The sequence below is a fragment of the Cherax quadricarinatus genome, chromosome 26 (genome assembly GCF_038502225.1).
Source record: "Cherax quadricarinatus isolate ZL_2023a chromosome 26, ASM3850222v1, whole genome shotgun sequence".
Taxonomy (NCBI): Eukaryota; Metazoa; Arthropoda; class Malacostraca; order Decapoda; family Parastacidae; genus Cherax; species Cherax quadricarinatus.
This window is the reverse complement of record NC_091317.1, coordinates 39,413,479-39,435,342: the sequence shown is the minus strand read 5'-3', so window position 1 is coordinate 39,435,342 and position 21,864 is coordinate 39,413,479.

Genomic DNA, 21,864 nt, shown 5'->3' with positions numbered 1-21,864 from the left:
GTATTGAGAATTTCACACATATCCTTATCACTGTCAGTGATCTGACCAGAGTTACTCTTAAATGGGCCAATCTTGTCCCTAATCTTACATCTGTATACCTGAAAGAACCCTTTTGGGTTAGTCTTTGAATCCCTTTCGACCTTAGCCTTTTTATCCCCTTTTGCTTTAATTCCTTTCTTTATTTCTTTCTTTAATTGAATATATTGATTTCTTAACTGCCCATCCCTTCTTTTGATACGCCTATATATGCCTCTCTTTTGACCAGTTAGATGTTTTAAGTTATTGTTCATCCATTTGGGATCATTTTTGTTAGATCTAATTTCCCTACTGGGAACAAAAGTTGTCTGGGCAGCTAGAACTATGCTATGAAAAACGTCATATTGGCAACCAAGATCACCTACCTGACCCATAGTCAGGACATCCCAATTTAGCCCACCCAGGTAATTTTTCAGTCCCATGAAGTCGGCCAAGCGAAAATCTGGGACAGAGATTTGATTGCAGTTATCTGGGTAATTCCATGATACATTGAAATTAAGTGATTTGTGATCACTTTCCCCAAGCTCATTATTAACCTCAAGATTATTAATTAGTGAATCTTTGTTGGCAAGAACCAAGTCAAGCAGATTGTTTCTTCAAGTTGGTTCTGTCACAACCTGTTCTAAAAAGCAATCCTGAACTGTATCAAGAAAGCCACTAAACTCAAAATTTCCTGTCATATTGTTCCAATCAATTTGTCTAAAGTTAAAATCTCCCATTGTCACAACATTTTCATACCTAGATGCCTTATGAATTTCGTCCCATAACAGCTTACTGCACTCCCTATCAAGGTTTGGGGGCTTATAAATCACACCCAAAATTAATTTGTCACGGCCCTCGAGAAACTGTAGCCAAACAGATTCTGTGTTCGATGTTTCTAATCTTATATCATGTCTAAGACAACAATTGTAATTTTCTTTTACCTATATCGCCACTCCACCACCCTTCCTGTTGACCCTATCAGTGTGGACTACTTTATAACGCTGTATGTTGCATTCAGAAGGCATTTCTCTATCTTTCAGGTTGAACCAGGTCTCTGTAATACCAATAATATCTATATTACCTACACTTGCAAGTAGTCTTAGCTCATCTATCTTATTTCTTAGACACCTGCTGTTTGTATAGCTAGTCACTCGTTGCCCTCTACTATCTTTCTATGTTTGTTGATCAATTGATTTGCCATTACTAGCAACTTTATTTTGAATATTGTCTTTTAAACATATCTCTGAGGTATCCCGGTAATAACTGCTGTTTTTAACCCTGATACTGCAGCCTGATTGTTTCCCACAAACACCCATACCTCTATAATCTATCAGTTTAAATTCCTAGACAAGTCATCAATTACTCTCTCAAATGAATTGGCTAATGCAACCACTTCATCCCCAAAGAAATGAACCCCATCCCTTGCATACATATCACGCTTGCCAAAGAATAGGTCCCAGTTATCAACGAATGGGATTGCAAGTTCCTTGCAGTACCTGTCTAGCCAGCAATTTATACCAATTTCCCTAGACATCCATTCATTGTTATCTTAATAAAGCTTGGTCTACAAGCGTAATGTAATCTTAATAAAGTTTGGTCTACAAGCGTAACGTTATCTTAATCTACAAGCGTAACGTTATCTTAATAAAGCTTAGCTTACAAACGTATCGTTATCTTAATAAAGCTTGGTATACAAGCTTAACGTTATCTTAATAAAGCTTGGTTTACAAGCGTATCGTTATCTTAATAAAGCTTGGTCTACAAGCGCATCGTTATCTTAATAAAGCTTGGTCTACAAGCGTAACGTTATCTTAATAAAGCTTGGTCTACAAGCGAAACATTATCTTAATAAAGCTTGGTCTACAAGCGTAACGTTATCTTAATAAAGCTTGGTCTAAAAGCGTAACATTATCTTAATAAAGCTTGGTCTACAAGTGTAACATTATCTTAATAAAGCTTGGTCTACAAGCGTATCATTATCTTAATAAAGCTTGGTCTACAAGCGTAACATTATCTTAATAAAGCTTGGTCTACAAGCGTAACGTTATCTTAATAAAGCTTGGTCTACAAGTGTATCGTTATCTTAATAAAGCTTGGTCTACAAGCGTAACGTTATCTTAATAAAGCTTGGTCTACAAGCGTAACATTATCTTAATAAAGCTTGGTCTACAAGCGTAACATTATCTTAATAAAGCTTTGTCTACAAGCGTAATATTATCTTAAAGCTTGGTCTACAAGCGTAGCGTTATCTTAATAAAGCTTCGTCTACAAGCGTAACATTATCTTAATAAAGCTTGGTCTACAAGCGAAACATTATCTTAATAAAGCTTTGTCTACAAGCGTAACGTTATCTTAATAAAGCTTGGTCTACAAGCGTAACGTTATCTTAATAAAGCTTGGTCTACAAGCGTAACATTATCTTAATAAAGCTTGGTCTACAAGCGTTACATTATCTTAACAAAGCTTAGTCTAAAAGCGTAACATTATCTTAATAAAGCTTGGTCTACAAGCGTAACGTTATCTAAATAAAGCTTGGTCTACAAGCGTAATGTTTTCTTAATAAAGCTTGGTCTACAAGCGTAACATTATCTTAATAAAGCTTGGTCTACAAGCATATCGTTATATTAATAAAGCTTGGTCTACTAGCGTAACATTATCTTAATAAAGCTTTGTCTACAAGCGTTACATTATCTTAATAAAGCTTGGTCTACAAGCGTAACATTATCTTAATAAAGCTTGGTCTACAAGCGTAGCATTATCTTAATAAAGCTTGGTTTATAAGTGTATCGTTATCTTAATAAAGCTTGGTCTACAAGCGTAACGTTATCTTAATAAAGCTTGGTCTACAAGCATAACATTATCTTAATAAAGCTTGGTTTACAAGCGTAGCATTATCTTAATAAAGCTTGGTTTATAAATGTATCGTTATCTTAATAAAGCTTGGTCTACAATCGTAACATTATCTTAATAAAGCTTGGTCTACAAGCGTAGCATTATCTTAATGAAGCTTGGTTTATAAGTGTATCGTTATCTTAATAAAGCTTGGTCTACAAGCGTAACATTATCTTAATAAAGCTTGGTCTACAAGCGTTACATTATCTTAACAAAGCTTAGTCTACAAGTGTAACATTATCTTAATAAAGCTTGGTCTACAAGCGTAACATTTCCTTAAAAAAGCTTAGTCTACAAGCGTAACATTATCTTAATAAAGCTTGGTATACAAGCGTAACGTTATCTTAATAAAGCTTAGTCTACAAGCGTAACGTTATCTTAATAAAGCTTGGTCTACAAGCGTAACATTATCTTAATAAAGCTTGGTCTACAAGCGTAACGTTATCTTAATAAAGCTTGGTCTACAAGCGTAACATTATCTTAATAAAGCTTCATCTACAAGCATAACGTTATCTTAATAAAGCTTGGTCTACAAGCGTAACGTTATCTTAATAAAGCTTGGTCTACAAGCGTAACGTTATCTTAAAGCTTGGTCTACAAGTGTAACGTTATCTTAATAAAGCTTGGTCTACAAGCGTAACGTTATCTTAATAAAGCTTGGTCTACAAGCGTAACGTTATCTTAATAAAGTTTGGTCTACAAGCGTAACATTATCTTAATAAAGCTTGGTCTACAAGCGTAACGTTATCTTAATAAAGCTTGGTCTAGGAGCGTAACATTATCTTAATAAAGCTTACAAGCATAACGTTATCTTAATAAAGCTTGGTCTACAAGCGTAACGTTATCTTAATAAAGGTTGGTCTACAAGCGTAACGTTATCTTAATAAAGCTTAGTCTACAAGCGTAACGTTACCTAAATAAAGCTTAGTCTACAAGCGTAACGTTATCTTAATAAAGCTCGGTCTACAAGCGTAACGTTATCTTAATAAAGCTTGGTCTACAAGCGTAACATTATCTTAATAAAGCTTGATCTACAAGCGTAACGTTATCTTAATAAAGCTTGATCTACAAGCGTAACGTTATCTTATTGAAGCTTGGTCTACAAGCGTAACGTTATCTTAATAAAGCTTGGTCTACAAGCGTAACGTTATCTTGAAGCTTGGTCTACAAGCGTAACGTTATCTTAATAAAGTTTGGTCTACAAGCGTATCGTTATCTTAATAAAGCTTGGTCTACAAGCGTAACGTTATCTTAATAAAGCTTGGTCTACAAGCGTAACTTTATCTTAAAGCTTGGTCTACAAGCGTAACGTTATCTTAAAGCTTGGTCTACAAGCGTAACGTTATCTTAATAAAGCTTGGTCTTCAAGCATATCGTTATCTTAATAAAGCTTGGTCTACAAGCGTAACGTTATCTTAATAAAGCTTGGTCTACAAGCGTAACATTATCTTAATAAAGCTTGGTCTACAAGCATATCGTTATCTTAATAAAGCTTGGTCTACAAGCGTAACATTATCTTAATAAAGCTTGGTCTACAAACGTAACGTTATCTTAATAAAGCTTGGTCTACAAGCGTAACGTTATCTTAATAAAGCTTGGTCTACAAGCGTAACGTTATCTTAATAAAGCTTGGTCTACAAACGTAACGTTGTCTTAATAAAGCTTGGTCTACAAGCGTAACGTTATCTTAATAAAGCTTGGTCTACAAGCGTAACGTTATCTTAATAAAGCTTGGTCTACAAGCGTAGCGTTATCTTAATAAAGCTTGGTCTACAAGCGTAACGTTATCTTAATAAAGCTTGGTCTACAAGCGTAACGTTATCTTAATAAAGCTTGGTCTACAAGCGTAACGTTATCTTAATAAAGCTTGGTCTACAAACGTAACGTTATCTTAATAAAGCTTGGTCTACAAGCGTAACGTTATCTTAATAAAGCTTGGTCTACAAGCGTAACGTTATCTTAATAAAGCTTGGTCTACAAGCGTAGCGTTATCTTAATAAAGCTTGGTCTACAAGCGTAACGTTATCTTAATAAAGCTTGGTCTACAAGCGTAACGTTATCTTAATAAAGCTTGGTCTACAAGCGTAACGTTATCTTAATAAAGCTTGGTCTACAAGCGTAACGTTATCTTAATAAAGCTTGGTCTACAAGCGTAACGTTATCTTAATACATTATACCTGCTGCCTTTGTGTCATTGTATTGCAACTAGTCGATTTGTTCTCCTGATTCCCGCTTTTTTTTATAGCGTTCACGTGAAAATGGTTTCGAAAACCGATAAGTTGAGGAATGAGACACACGTGCAACATTTTGGAATCTTTACTGAGGAAACGTTTCGCCACACAGTGGCTTCTTCAGTCCAATACAAAGAAGAACAGTAGAAGAAGGGGAGTGTGAGGTAATCAGTCCCTCAGCCTGGAATCGATATGTTCGGTCCATCAGTCTTGAAGATATATAGACATTCCAGGCTGAGGGACTGATTACTTTAACTAAGCTTCTCCTCTTTTTCTACCGTTCTTTGTATTGGACTGATGAAACCACTGTGTGGACGAAACGTTTCCTCAGGATTCCCGAATGTTGCACAAGTGTCTCATAAGAACATAAGAAAGAAGTAACACTGCAACAGGTCTACTGGCCTATGCGATGCAGGTCCAATTCTCCCACAAGCTTAAGCTCACCGACCTAGCAACGTTAAGCTCACTGACCTTGTGACCATCATAGTATTTATGCACTAAATAAACATACATGTTGTGGAAGTATTCCATACTGTTCTTGGTTCTTTATTCAGAGTTCATCTGTCTCAACACCTCCAGCAGTCTTAATGAGTTTCTCTGAACTTCGAACTTTGACTAGGTGAGAAATCCTCACGGGTTCTTCGGGTTCTTCGGGTTCTTCGGGTTCTTCGGGTTCTTCGGGTTCTTCGGGTTCTTCACATTCATAAATCCCGTATGATGTATTAACTGCATAGAAAGTCTCTTGAGATTTCTTATATTCTAGAGCTAAGCAGGAAATACTAACATTATTTTTTTTTAAGAATGCATCAGTCTTAGGTAAATATTGACTCACGAAATAATAACAATGTTTTCGTTTTAGTTCACATGTGTAATCAGTTTTCATTAGCAAGTATGAGACACATTATAATCTTTTATGAGGGAACGCTTCGCCACACAGTGGCTTCTTCAGTCCAATACAAAGAAGAACGATGTAAAGAAAGGAGAAGTTTGAGGTAATCAGCCCCTCAGTCTGGAATCGATGCTGAGGGACTGATTACCTTAAACTACTCCTAGCTTTACACGGTTCTGTGTATTGGATTGATGAAGCCACTATATGGCGAAACGTTTCCTCAATAAAGATGTTGTATAAGTCTCATTCTTCAACTTGTCAGTTTTCTAAACCATTTATCATACAGTTTTCTCTATGTTTAACCGAGGTGCATTACTTTGATATTACTTGTTCATACATCACTAACCACTTATTCCACTTTTCATGTACTCTCTTCAGCGCCTCCGTCAACCTTCCATCAACTTCACACATTTGTACTCTCGTTATTTTTAGCATCATCTGTATACCAAGATATGTAGGAGTATACTTCTGATAACAAGAACTGTACGTACAGTGAAAGTAGTATGGGGGATCCAGTACTGATTTTTTTGAAGGGAATTCCACTAGTTACACTGTCCCATCTGGAGGTTTCTTCTCTTACTCTGTCACTTTGATTCTCATCATTCAAATAACCGACCAATGCTCGTTCAGTTGCTGTTACACGAGCAAGATCCTCCAATTTGCGTAGTAGCTTTGTGTACGGTACAGTATCAAAGGTGAAATATGTAGTCTACCAACCTTTCTCTTTCATGTCTGATGTCCGCTAGCCTGTCATATCTCTGAATAAGGTTTGTTTGGCATGGATTGCCATTCCTAAAGCCATGCTGTTGATCCCTCAGAAATTTTGTTTAATGGGTTTTCAAAAAACATTTTTAATTTAATAAATGTCCCCCTTGTAACTTCTTTGTTCACTCGTCGGTGGTAGTTACTCTCTGTGATATAAATTGATCTGCCCGAAATGCCTAGCCATGCTAGGTGTTCTAGTGGTACACTCTGTAATTATTATTTTACTACATGTAAACCACACAATAACCAAATTCTGTAAACTCAGCATTGTAATCCTTACAGAGAATAAACTTTGAATTTGAATATGAATTTGAATCTGCCTCTCCATTCATGATACTTATTACTGCGTCATTATTTCTATCGCATTTCATTTTTAATCGTCTTTTGTTTGTTGTAGGACAGTAGATAATGTTCCGTAGTCATTGTTCCAGTTAAATGGTAATAAATGCTGGTATGCTACTCCTCTTCCTCCTTTTCTTTTTCACTCCTTTCTTCCTGCGAAACAGTCCTATAGAAAAATATATATGGGATAATATCTGATTCCTTCCTTATAGTATCTTGGGCGAGATTCAGTCTATCTTATTTTGTTGTTTCCTTCAGCTGATGAGCTCTATTTATAATCCAGTTTCTCTTTATTTAAAATAATCTGGGGTGCTTTCCATCTTGACTTTCAAGGATCACAACATTGCCACGATCATAAATGCGAAGAAAATGATAGGACGGATAATGAGAACGTTCTAAACAAGAGATGCCAAGCCAATAATGATCCTTTTTAAGTCACTTTCACTGAGCTGGAATGTTGCTGTACATTAACATTTCCATTCAAAGCAGGAGAAACTGCAGTTCTAGAGAGTGTACAGAGATCCTTTACTGCACATATATCTTCCGTCAAGCACCTCAACTACTGGGAACGCTTGGAAGCACTTTACTTGTACTCCATGGAACGCAGGCGAGAGAGATATAAAATCCTAGAAGGAATGGTCCCTAATCTACACACAGAAATCACTCCCTATGAAAGGAAAAGAAGAGTAGAGGCACCATTGGTACACTAAGAGAAAATAAAATAAGTGTCCGGGGCCCAAGACTGTTCAACAGCCTCCCACCAGGCATAAGGGGGTTTACCAATAGGCCCCTGGCTGCCTTCAAGAGGGAGCTGGACAGATACTTAAAGTTGGTGCCGGATCAGCCGAGCTGTGGTTGGTATGTTGGACTACGTGCAGCCAGCAGTAACAGCCTAGTTAATCAGGCCCTGATCCACCTGAATGCCTGGTCGTCGACCGGGCCGCGGGGACGTTAATCCCCGGAATACCCTCCAGGTAGACTCCAGGTAGGTAGGTGAGATCTTACTAGGAAGAGGAATGTATGAAGAACTTGTGGTGTGGGAAGGTTCCTGGTAGTATAGTGGGCTCTGAGGGGGTGTTGAGGGGGTGTTGAGGGGGTGTTGAGGAAGTGTTGAGGGGGTGTTGAGGGGGTGTTGAGGGGGTGTTGAGGAAGTGTTGAGGAAGTGTTGAGGGGGTGTTGAGGGGGTGTTGAGGGGGTGTTGAGGAAGTGTTGAGGGGGTGTTGAGGGGAGTGTTGAGTGGGGTGTTGAGGGGGTGTTGAGGAGGTGCTGTGGGGGTGTTGAGGGGAGTGTTGAGTGGGGTGTTGAGGGGGTGTTGAGGGGGTGTTGAGTGGGGTGTTGAGGGAGTGTTGAGGGGGTGTTGAGGTGTTGATTGGGGTGTTGAGAGGGTGTTTAGTGGGGTGTTGAGGGGGTGTTGAGGGGGTGTTGAGGTGCTGAGGGGGTGTTGAGGGGGTGTTGAGGGGGTGTTGAGAGGGTGTTGAGGGGGTGTTGAGGGGGTGTTGAGGGGGTGTTGAGGTGCTGAGGTGTTGTGGGGGTGTTGAGGGGGTGTTGAGGGGGTGTTGAGTGGGGTGTTGAGTGGGGTGTTGAGTGGGGTGTTGACGGGGTGTTGAGGGGGTGTTGAGGTGTTGATTGGGGTGTTGAGGGGGTGTTTAGTGGGGTGTTGAGGGGGTATTGAGGGGGTCCTGAGGGGGTGTTGAGGGGGTGTTGAGGGGGTGTTGAGTGGGGTGTTGAGGGGGTGTTGAGTGGGGTGTTGAGTGGGGTGTTGTGGGGGTGTTGAGGGGGGTGTTGATGTGTGGCAGGGGACGATGTGTGGCAGAGGTCGATCTGTGGCAGGGGTCGATGTGTGGCAGGGGTTGATGTGTGGCAGGGGTCGATGTGTGGCAGGGTTCGATGTGTGTCAGGGGTTGATGTGTGGCAAGGGTCGATGTGTGCCAGGGATTGATGTGTGGCAGGGTTCGATGTGTGTCAGGGGTTGATGTGTGGCAAGGGTCGATGTGTGGCAGGGATTGATGTGTGGCAGGGGTCGATGTGTGGCAGGGATTGATGTGTGGCAGGGGTTGTGTGGCAGGGGTTGTGTGGCAGGGGTTGTGTTGCAGGAATTGTGCGGCAAGGGTTGTGTGGCAGGGGTTGATGTGTGGCATGGGTTGTGTGGCATGGGTTGATGTGTGGCAAGGGTTATGTGGTAGCGGTTGTGTGGCAGTGGTTGTGAGGCAGGGGTTGATGTGTGGCAGGGGTTGTGTGGCAGGGGTTAATGTGCGGCAGGGGATGATGTGTGGCAGGGGATGATGTGTGGCAGGGGTTGTGTGGCAGGTGTTGCGTGGCAGGGGTTGTGTGGCAGGGTTGTGTGGTAGGGGTTGTGTGACAGGGGTTGTGTGGCAGGGGTTGTGTGGTGGGGTTGTGTGGCAGGGGTTGATGTGTGGCATGGGTTGTGTGGCAGGGGTTGATGTATGGCAAGGGTTGTGTGGCAGAGGTTGATGTGTGGCAGGGGTTGTGTGGCAGGGGTTAATGTGTGGCAGGAGTTGTTGTGTGGCAGGGGTTGTGTGGCAGGGGTTCTGTGGCAGAGGTTGTGTGGAAGTGGTTGATGTGTGGCATGGGTTGTGTGGCAGGGGTTGATGTGTAGCAGGGGTTGTGTGGCAGGGGTTGATGTGTGGCAGGAGTTGTGTGGCAGGGGTAGTGTGGCAGGGGTTGATGTGTGGCAGGGGTGTTGTGGCAGGGGTTGTGTGAAAGGGGTTGATGTGTGGCAGGGGTTGTATGGCAGGGGTTGTGTGGCAGTGGTTGATGTGTGGCAGTGGTTGATGTGTGGCAGGGGTTGTGTGGGGGCTGATGCGTGGCAGGGGTTGATGTGTGGCAGGCGTTGTGTGGCAGGGGTTGATGTGTGGCAGGGGTTGATGTGTGGCAGGGGTTGCGTGGCAGAGGTTGTGTGGCAGGGGTTGTGTGGCAGTGGTTGTGCGGCAGGGGTTGTGTGGCAGGGGTTGTGCGGCAGAGGTTGTGTGGAAGTTGTTGATGTGTGGCATGGGTTGTGTGGCAGGGGTTGATGTGTGGCACGGGTTGTGTTGCAGGGGTTGATGTGTGGCAGGGGTTGTATGGCAGGGGTTGTGTGGTAGGGGTTGTGTGGCAGGGGTTTTGTGACAGGGGTTGTGTGGCAGGGGTGGTGTGGTGGGGTTGTGTGGTAGGGTTTGATGTGTGGCATGGGTTGTGTGGCAGGGGTTGATGTGTGGCAGGGGTTGTATGGCATGGGTTGTGTGGCAGGGGTTGTGTGGCCGGGGTTGTGTGGCAGAGGTTGTGTGGTGGGGTTGTGTGGCAGGGGTTGATGTGTGGCATGGGTTGTGTGGCAGGGGTTGATGTGTGGCAGGGGTTGTGTGGCATGGGTTGATGTGTGGCAGAGGTTGTGTGGCAGGGATTGATGTGTGGCAGGGGTTGTGTGGCAGGGGTTGTGTGGAAGGGGTTGATGTGTGGCAGGGGTTGTGTGGCATGGGTTGATGTGTGGCAGGGGTTGTGTGGCAGCGATTGATGTGTGGCAGGGGTTGTGTGGCAGGGGTTGTGTGGAAGGGGGTTAATGTGTGGCAGGGGTTGTATGGCATGGGTTGTGTGGCAGGGGTTGTGTGGCAGGGGTTGTGTGGCAGAGGTTGTGTGGTGGGGTTGTGTGGCAGGGGTTGATGTGTGGCATGGGTTGTGTGGCAGGGGTTGAGGTGTGGCAAGGGTTGTGTGGCATGGGTTGATGTGTGGCAGGGGTTGTGTGGGAGGGATTGATGTGTGGCAGGGGTTGTGTGGCAGGGATTGATGTGTGGCAGGGGTTGTGTGGAAGGGGTTGATGTGTGGCAAGGGTTGTGTGGCATGGGTTGATGTGTGGCAGGGGTTGTGTGGGAGGGATTGATGTGTGGCAGGGGTTGTGTGGCAGGGGTTGTGTGGAAGGGGTTGATGTGTGGCAGGGGTTGTGTGGCACGGGTTGTGTGGCAGGGGTTGTGTGGTAGGGGTTGTGTGGCAGGGGTTTTGTTGCAGGGGTTGTGTGGCAGGGGTTGTGTGGTGGGGTTGTGTGGCAGGGGTTGATGTGTGGCATGGGTTGTATGGCAGGGGTTGATGTGTGGCAGGGGTTGATGTGTGGCAGGGGTTGCGTGGCAGAGGTTGTGTGGCAGGGGTTGTGTGGAAGTGGTTGTGCGGCAGGGGTTGTGTGGCAGGGGTTGTGTGGCAGAGGTTGTGTGGAAGTTGTTGATGTGTGGCATGGGTTGTGTGGCAGGGGTTGATGTGTGGCACGGGTTGTGTTGCAGGGGTTGATGTGTAGCAGGGGTTGTATGGCAGGGGTTGTGTGGTAAGGGTTGTGTGGCAGGGGTTTTGTGACAGGGGTTGTGTGGCAGGGGTGGTGTGGTGGGGTTGTGTGGCAGGGTTTGATGTGTGGCATGGGTTGTGTGGCAGGGGTTGATGTGTGGCAGGGGTTGTATGGCATGGGTTGTGTGGCAGGGGTTGTGTGGCAGGGGTTGTGTGGCAGAGGTTGTGTGGTGGGGTTGTGTGGCAGGGGTTGCTGTGTGGCATGGGTTGTGTGGCAGGGGTTGATGTGTGGCAGGGGTTGTGTGGCATGGGTTGATGTGTGGCAGAGGTTGTGTGGCAGGGATTGATGTGTGGCAGGGGTTGTGTGGAAGGGGTTGATGTGTGGCAGGGGTTGTGTGGCATGGGTTGATGTGTGGCAGGGGTTGTGTGGCAGGGATTGATGTGTGGCAGGGGTTGTGTGGCAGGGGTTGTGTGGAAGGGGTTGATGTGTGGCAGGGGTTGTATGGCATGGGTTGTGTGGCAGGGGTTGTGTGGCAGGGGTTGTGTGGCAGAGGTTGTGTGGTGGGGTTGTGTGGCAGGGGTTGCTGTGTGGCATGGGTTGTGTGGCAGGGGTTGATGTGTGGCAGGGGTTGTGTGGCATGGGTTGATGTGTGGCAGAGGTTGTGTGGCAGGGATTGATGTGTGGCAGGGGTTGTGTGGAAGGGGTTGATGTGTGGCAGGGGTTGTGTGGCATGGGTTGATGTGTGGCAGGGGTTGTGTGGCAGGGATTGATGTGTGGCAGGGGTTGTGTGGCAGGGGTTGTGTGGAAGGGGTTGATGTGTGGCAGGGGTTGTATGGCATGGGTTGTGTGGCAGGGGTTGTGTGGCAGGGGTTGTGTGGCAGAGGTTGTGTGGTGGGGTTGTGTGGCAGGGGTTGATGTGTGGCATGGGTTGTGTGGCAGGGGTTGATGTGTGGCAGGGGTTGTGTGGCATGGGTTGATGTGTGGCAGGGGTTGTGTGGCAGGGATTGATGTGTGACAGGGGTTGTGTGGCAGGGATTGTGTGGAAGGGGTTGATGTGAGGCAAGGGTTGTGTGGCATGGGTTGATGTGTGGCAGGGGTTGTGTGGAAGGGGTTGATGTGTTGCAGGGGTTGTGTGGCACGGGTTGTGTGGCAGGGGTTGTATGGTAGGGGTTGTGTGGCAGGGGTTTTGTTGCAGGGGTTGTGTGGCAGGGGTTGTGCGGTGGGGTTGTGTGGCAGGGGTTGATGTGTGGCATGGGTTGTATGGCAGGGGTTGATGTGTGGCAAGGGTTGTGTGACATGGGTTGATGTGTGGCAGGGGTTGTGTGGCAGGGGTTGTGTGGCAGGGGTTGATGTGTGGCAGGGGTTCAGTGGCAGGGTTTGTGTGGAAGGGGTTGATGTGTGGCAGGGGTTGTGTGGCAGGGGTTGTGTGGCAGAGGTTGTGTGGAAGTGGTTGATGTGTGGCATGGGTTGTGTGGCAGGGGTTGTGTGGTAGGGGTTGTGTGGCAGGGGTTTTGTGGCAGGGGTTGTGTGGCAGGGGTTGATGTGTGGCAAGGGTTGTGTGGCATGGGTTGATGTGTGGCAGGGGTTGTGTGGCAGGGGTTGTGTGGCAGGGGTTGATGTGTGGCAGGGGTTCTTTGGCAGGGTTTGTGTGGCAGTGGTTGATGTGTGTCAATGGTTGATGTGTGGCAGGGGTTGTGTGGGGGTTGATGTGTGTCAGGGGTTGTGTGGCAGGGGTTGATGGGTGGCAGGGATTGATGTGTGGCAGGGGTTGTGTGGCAGGGGTTGTGTGGCAGGGGTTGCGTGGCAGAGGTTGTGTGGCAGAGGTTGTGTGGCAGGCGTTAATGTGCGGCAGGGGTTGTGTGGGGGTTGATGTGTGGCAGGGGTTGTGTGGCAGGGGTTGATGTGTGGCAGATGTTGTGTGGCAGAGGTTGTGTGGCAGGCGTTAATGTGCGGCAGGGGTTGTGTGGGGGTTGATGTGTGGCAGGGGTTGTGTGGCAGGGGTTGTGTGGCAGGGGTTGATGTGTGGCAGATGTTGTGTGGCAGGGGTTGATGTGTGGCAGATGTTGTGTGGCAGAGGTTGTGTGGCAGGCGTTAATGTGCGGCAGGGGTTGTGTGGCAGAAGTTGTGTGGCAGGCGTTAATGTGCGGCAGGGGTTGTGTGGCAGAAGTTGTGTGACAGGGGTTGTGTGGCAGAGGTTGTGTGGCAGAAGTTGTGTGGCAGAGGTTGTGTGGCAGGGGTTGTGTGGCAGGGGTTGTGTGGCAGGGGTTGTGTGGCAGGGGTTGTGTGGCAGGGGTTGTGTGGCAGGGGTTGTGTGGCAGGGTGAACACATAATTAATCATGTGTTCACGAACTAGAAAGAATAAATCTTGAATTTTATCATGGAAATAAAATCTCGGCTCACGTAAAATAAAATATTTGATCACACTTGGACTGGTAACTAAAATTTATCGTAATAATAAATAGGATATAATAAATAGGATATAATAAATAGGATATAATACTTCATCTAAGTAATAATAACGATGACATCATAAGCTTTATCTAAGTAATAATAACGACGACATCATAAGCTTTATCTAAGTAATAATAACGACGACATCATAAGCTTTATCTAAGTAATAATAACGACGACATCATAAGCTTTATCTAAGTAATAATAACGACGACATCATAAGCTTTATCTAAGTAATAATAACGACGACATCATAAGCTTTAACGACGACATCATAAGCTTTATCTAATAATAACGACGACATCATAAGCTTTATCTAACGACATCATAAGCTTTATCTAACTAATAATAACGACGACATCATAAGCTTTATCTAAGTAATAATAACGACGACATCATAAGCTTTATCTAAGTAATAATAACGACGACATCATAAGCTTTATCTAAGTAATAATAACGACGACATCATAAGCTTTATCTAAGTAATAATAACGACGACATCATAAGCTTTATCTAAGTAATAATAACGACGACATCATAAGCTTTATCTAAGTAATAATAACGACGACATCATAAGCTTTATCTAAGTAATAATAAAGATGACATCAAAAGCTTCATTTAAGTAATAACAAAGATGACGTCATCTTCTAAGTAATAACGATGACATCATAAGCTTCATCTAAGTAATAATAACGACATCATAAGCTTCATCTAAGTAATAATAAAGATGACATCATGCTTCATTTAAGTAATAACAAAGATGACATCATTCTTCTCCTAAGTAATAACGATGACATCATAAGTTTCATCTAAGTAATAATGAAGATGACATCATTCTTCATCTAAACAATAATAATGACATCATGCTTCATCTAAGCAGTAATAAAGATGACATCATAAGCTTCATCTAAGTAATAATAAAGATGACATCATAAGCTTCATCTAAGCAGTAATAAAGAGGACATCATAAGCTTCATCTAAGTAATAATAAAGATGACATCATAAGCTTTATCTAAGTAATACTTAAACTTATAAAAGACCTTAATTATCTATTTACCAGAAATCGTTGACGGTTGAAAAATAATAAAAATATCTGGAATTTTTCTGCGATAATGAGGTCAACTTTATGTTGTATATTTCATGTTATATAATGAGACTTGTGGTTGTAAAACCCACAAATTGATAATAAATTTGGTCTCCAAGCTTGGTCTCCAAGCTTGGTCTCCAAGCTTGGTCTCCATGTTTGGTCTCAAAAGCTTGGTCTCCAAGTTTGGTCTCCAAGCTTGGTCTCCATGCTTGGTCTCAAAAGCTTGGTCTCCAAGCTTGGTCTCCAAGCTTGGTCTCCAAGCTTGGTCTCCATGCTTGGTCTCAAAAGCTTGGTCTCCAAGTTTGGTCTCCAAGCTTGGTCTCCAAGCTTGGTCTCCAAGCTTGGTCTCCATGCTTGGTCTCCAAGCTTGGTCTCCAAGCTTGGTCTCCATGCTTGGTCTCAAAAGCTTGGTCTCCAAGCTTGGTCTCCAAGCTTGGTTTCCAAGCATGGTCTCCAAGCTTGGTAACCGAACTTGGTCTTTTAAGTTTGATCTCCAAGATTGATCTCCAAGTTTGATCTCCAAGTTTGATCTCCAAGTTTGATCTCCAAGTTTGATCTCCACGTTTTGTCTCTAAGTTTAATCTTCAAGTTTGGTTTCCAAGTTTGATCAAGTTTGATTTCCAAGTTTGATCTCCAAATTTGACCTCCAAGTTTAATCTCCAAGTTTGATCTCCAAGCTTGGTATCCGAACTTGGGCTCCAAGCTGAAAGTTGTCTAAATAGGTTTCTATTTTATCAAAGTTACATAAATATAAGCTTATTATTATTATTATTATTATTATTATTATTATTATTATTATCATCATCATCATCATCACCATCACCATCATCATTATTTTGACACATCGGCCGTCTCTAAACGAGGTAGGGTGACCTGAGAAAGAGGAAACACATTTACCGTCACTCATTCAATCACTGTCTTATCAGAAGATAACCCACTTAACTGCACTATCCCCAGCCGTCCTCTAGAGTGCAGGCACTGTACTTCCCACCTCCAGGGCTCGTGCCTGGCTAACCGGATTTCCCTGAACCCCTTCATAAATATTACCTTGCTCACACTCCAACAGCACGTCAAGTCATAAAAACCGCTTGCCTCCACTCCTCCCAAGTGCGTTCACACAAGCTTGTCGGACGTTCAAGCCTCTAATACTCAAAATCTTTACCGTTTCATGCACCCCTTCCTGGGAGGATTCCTACCCCTCCTACCCAACAACCCAGACTCATTTACCCTCCTAACCATCCTATTTTGTTCCATCCTCTCTAAACGTCCAAACCACTACTACTGTTACTACATTAGTAGTAGTAGTAATAATAGTAATAGTGGTGGTGGTAGTAGTAGTAGTAGTAGTGAATCAATCAGTCATTTAGCAGTAGAAGTAGTAGTAATTGTGTTAGTGGTTTTAATAGTAGTAGTAGTAACACCAGTAGTCAATAACAGTGATAGTAATAGCAATAGCAGTAGCAGTGGTGAATCAGACAATTCGTGGTAGTAACAGTAGCACCACTACTACCAGTAGCAGCGACAGTAATAGTAGTAGCGCCAGCAGCAGCACCACCACCGGCAACAGTACCACCACCACCACCTCTACCATAACCATCACCACAACTGTTGCGGCCCCCTACCAAACTAGCGGTTAAATAGTTAACCTGCCGGCCGGCAGTACCACTGGGTACGTCATCAAACCCAATGTGGGGACTGCTGAGCCGGCCTTACAGCATTAAGTACCTGAGCGCCTCAGGGTACGCATCTAAGCAGTAGGTACCTGAACACCTAATCGTACACATCTACTGGCTTTAGAAACATTAAGTACCTGAGCACCTCACGGTACGCATCTACGCAGTAGGTACCTGAACACCTAATCGTACCCATCTACTGGCGTTAGAAGAACCGCTCACCGCAGCTCACTGAGTCTGTTGGCCTCAGTTACTTGACGGCCGCATTCAGTGAGCTTGCAGCATGGTGTTCGGCAAGCGGTGTGTCAACCGGAGTGTCAACCGGCTTCGGAGAGTATTTACTGGACTACCGGTGATGTCCTCGGACTCACCGCCTACGCTTGTCAACTGTGGGCCGGAGTCATCTGATGCTGTTTAGTGGGACATTACATGAAGAAAAGGTTGGAGTGTTACACTGAACTGGGCCAGGACCGTAGTGTGACACTTAAGCGAGTATGATGGAGTGGAACACTGAGATATGCACAGGACCGTAGTGGAACACTGAGAAGAAAAGGGTGTCGTGTGACACTGAAGATGGCCTGGTTGTAGTGTACATTGAACAGTGTCATGTGACTGGCCTCGACAAAGACGCTATGCGGGTAGTGTGACGCAGAGACAAGGGTGTCAAGTGTGACACGGTTGCGAAAGTGTGTATTACACGGAGAAAAGGGTGTCAAGTGACACGGTGGAGAAAGAGCGTCACAACTCGGATAAGTGTGAGAAACAGTTGATTGTAAATTATTATTTTAAATGTTACTTAATTTATTATTTTAGCGTATAGATATGACACAGTAGTGTCAAGAGAGTTGTACCCTGTGTAGGGTTACGAATTATTTATTTTAGTAAAATGCTAATTATAATTTATTATTGTAACATGTATATATTATCAGATGTTAGTTCAAATACCTCTAGACCAAAGATAGTTGATTTTTTATATAATATTAAAGATTAATTGATTTTAATGTGTATATTTATGTATCACTTTTGTAATAACCACCACCACTATCACTACCAGAAACAGCACCATCAGCATCAGTACCACCACCATAACTATCACCATCAGAAACAGCACCAGCAGCAGTAGCAGTAATAATAGCAGTAGAAGCAGCGGCAGCAACAGCAGCAGCTGGAGCAGTAACAGTAAAAGTAGTAGCAGTAGATGTACCAACACCAACAGTAACAGCAGCAGCAGCAATAGTAATAGTAGTAGGAACAGCAGCAGAAGTAATAGAAGCAGAAGCAGCAGCAGGAATAATAGTAGTAGCACCAATACCAGCAGCAGTAATAACAATAGTAGTAGCAGTAACAGCTGCAACATCAGCAGCAACAGTAACGGTAGTAGAAGCACAAACTTCAGCAGCAGCAGCAGCAGCAGCAGCAGCAGCAGCAGCAGCAGCAGCAGCAGCAGCAGCAGCAGAAGCAGCAGTAGTAATAACAGCAGCAGTGTAATATTGGGTTTACCTGGAGTTTACCTTGAGAGGGTGTCGAGGGTCAACGCCCCATCGGCCCGGTCTGAGACCAGGCCTCATGGGCAGTATAGAAGATCAGAATAATAATAATGGGAAAAGCAGGAATAAGAGAGTAAATACAAGGAGTAAGACGAGTGACAGGAGAAGCTGGAGGTAATGTGAGGTTACTGGTGACTTGCATCACCAGCAACACTGGTGACTACACCACCAACACTGGTGACTACACCACCAACACTGGTGACTACACCACCAACACTGGTGACTACACCACCACCAACACTGGTGACTACACCACCACCAACACTGGTGGCTACACCACCACCAACACTGGTGGCTACACCACCACCTCCACTGGTGACTACACCTCCACTGGTGAATACACCACCTCCACTGGTGACTGCACCACCACCACCTCCACTGGTGACTGCACCACCACCTCCACTGGTGACTGCACCACCACCACCTCCACTGGTGACTGCACCACCACCACCTCCACTGGTGACTGCACCACCACCTCCACTGGTGACTGCACCTCCACTGGTGACTGCACCACCTCCACTGGTGACTGCACCACCACCTCCACTGGTGACTACAACACCTCCAACACTGACTACACCACCACCACTAGTGACTACACCTCCATTGGTGACTGCACCACCACTGGTGACTACACCACCACCTCCAATGGTGACTACACCACCACCTCCAATGGTGACTACACCACCACCTCCACTGGTGGCTGCACTACCACCTCCACTGGTGGCTGCACTACCACCTCCACTGGTGGCTGCACTACCACCTCCACTGGTGGCTGCACTACCACCTCCACTGGTGACTACACCACCTCCACTGGAGACTGCACCACCACCTCCACTGGAGACTGCACCACCACCTCCACTGGAGACTGCACCACCACCTCCACTGGAGACTGCACCACCACCTCCACTGGAGACTGCATCACCACCTCCACTGGAGACTGCACTACCACCTCCACTGGTGACTACACCACCACCACCACTGGTGACTCCACCACCTCCACTGGAGACTGCACTACCACCTCCACTGGTGACTACACCACCTCCACCGGTGACTGCACCACCACCTCCACTGGTGACTGCACTATCACCTCCACTGGTGACTACACCACCACCTCCACTGGTGACTACACCACCACCTCCACTGGTGACTACACCACCACCTCCACTGGTGACTGCACCACCACCTCCACTGGTGACTGCACCACCACCTCCACTGGTGACTGCACCACAACCTCCAATGGTGACTACACCACCTCCACTGGTGACTACAACACCACCAACACTGGTGACTACAACACCACCAACACTGGTGACTACACCACCACCTCCACTAGTGACTGCACCACCACCTCCACTGGTGACTGCACCACCACCTCCACTGGTGACTGCACCACCACCTCCACTGGTGACTGCACCACCACCACCACTGGTGACTACACCACCTCCACTGGTGACTACACCACCACCTCCACTGGTGACTACACCTCCACTGGTGACTACACCACCACCTCCACTGGTGACTACACCTCCACTGGTGACTACACCACCACCTCCACTGGTGACTGCACCTCCACTGGTGACTGCACCTCCACTGGTGACTGCACCACCTCCACTGGTGACTGCACCACCTCCACTGGTGACTACACCACCACCTCCAATGGTGACTACACCACCACCTCCACTGGTGACTACACCACCACCACTGGTGACTGCACCACCACCTCCACTCGTGACTGCACCACCACCTCCACTGGTGACTGCACCACCACCTCCACTGGTGACTGCACCACCACCTCCACTGGTGACTGCACCACCACCTCCACTACCATGTCCCTCACCACCTCCACTCTCACCATCCTTATTTTAAATAAAATATTTAAAACAAAGAATGATTACGGAGACAGTGAATATTCTATTTCCCTCAAACACGTTTAGTGGTTATTGTACAGTAATATGCCTGGGCCACCAGACCCAAGCATATTACTGCCGTGTGACGAGAGATCTGAAGCTCTCGCTTCACATGGCAACTGTCCGGGTTCGATTCCCGGTGAGGGTAGAAACAATGGCCGTGTTTCTTTACACTGGCTGTCTACGTTCCCCAGTAGGAAAATGGTTACCTGGGTGTTAGTCGACTGGTGTGGGTCGCATCCTGGGACAAAACTGACCTAATTTGCCTGAAATGCTCAGCATAAGCGGCTTTCTGTATAGTAGTATGTCACTGATGTCAACTAGATCTGTATACCTTGTACATGTACATGTAGAAATAACGACGATGACCAGAACTCTGCACACAGGAAAGAGCTCTGCCCGAATTCTCTCTCTCTTAGTTTCTTCTTTTAAGTTCACCGGTGAGTCCTGGACCGGGTCTTCTCCAGATGGTGACCTGGCTCAACTCTTAGCTGTTTCCTTGGGCTTATATGGTCCTTTTTGCACCCCCTTTAACTCCTGGTTTCGAGGGTCACCCTCCATGAGTGATATTCCTGCGGTGGCCCTTGGCCTAGTGGCAAGAGCTCTCGCTTCACACGGTGAGTGTCCGGGTTCGATTCCCGGCAAGGGTAGAAACATTGGGCGTGTTTCCGTACAACGGTTGCCTGTATTCACCCATCAGTATAAAATGGGTACCTGGGTGTTAGTCGACTGCTGTGGGTCGCATTCCCTCTTGAAGACAGCAAGGGATTTGTTGGTGAACCACCCCTTCCCCTTATGTATGAAGAAAAGACATTGAAAAGTCGTGGTCCCATAACACTTATTAAGTTCTCAGGGTAATCACTTCCCTGCTATTCATTGGAGGCATCCTGTACAGTCTGCCAAGCCTCCTGTGTTCGTAAGTAGTAATTTCGGTGTGCAGGTTTGTACATTTTCCAGCTCATCAATTTTGCCTATCTTGCAGGTTGCCGTTAGTACACAGCAATATTCCAGCCTAGAGAGCACGAATGACCTGAAGAGTGTGATTGGCTTAGCATCTCTTGTTTTGAAGGTTCTAGTTATCCGACCTATCATGTTTCTTGGTTACAATAATAACTCTCTTGTGTTCTTTAAACTTCAAATCCACCGACATTATCACTCCAAGTTCTCTGATATTCAACTATTAAGTGACTTGAGTTTGTCTTGTACTCTGATTTTTTTTTATTCTTCCATGGAATAATAACTAAACAATTTCCCTCACTGAATATCATAAGGATGTCAGTGGCCCACTGGAAGACTTGGTTTACATCATCTTGGAGGCTCAGTGTGACTTCTGTGGATACCAGTTTCATGAAGATGCTATCGCCTGCAAAGGATGATACAGTGTTATGATTGATGTCCAGGTGATAGATATGAGAATGTGAAGAGAAGTGGGGTAAGTACCTTACCCAGGGGGACAGAAATTTTCACCCTGGCAGTCCCTAATTTCACCGCTTACTTACTCTGTGGATTGTACTTGTGAGGAAGTTAATTCCCTCTGCCAATCTTCCCAGTTATTCATTTTGCACACTGTGTGAAATTACTTAACAGTTACACTTATGAAAGGCTTTAGCAAAGTCATTGCACAACATCTGCATTTCGTCTGTCTTCAAAAGCATCGAAGACCATGTCGTAATGGTCCAATATTTGTGAGAGGCTGGAGCCACCTGTTCTAAACCCACGTTGACCTCTGTTGGGCAACTGCTGCTATTCCACGAGACTCGTAACCTTGTTTCATACAGCCCTTTCAAAGATCTTGATAAT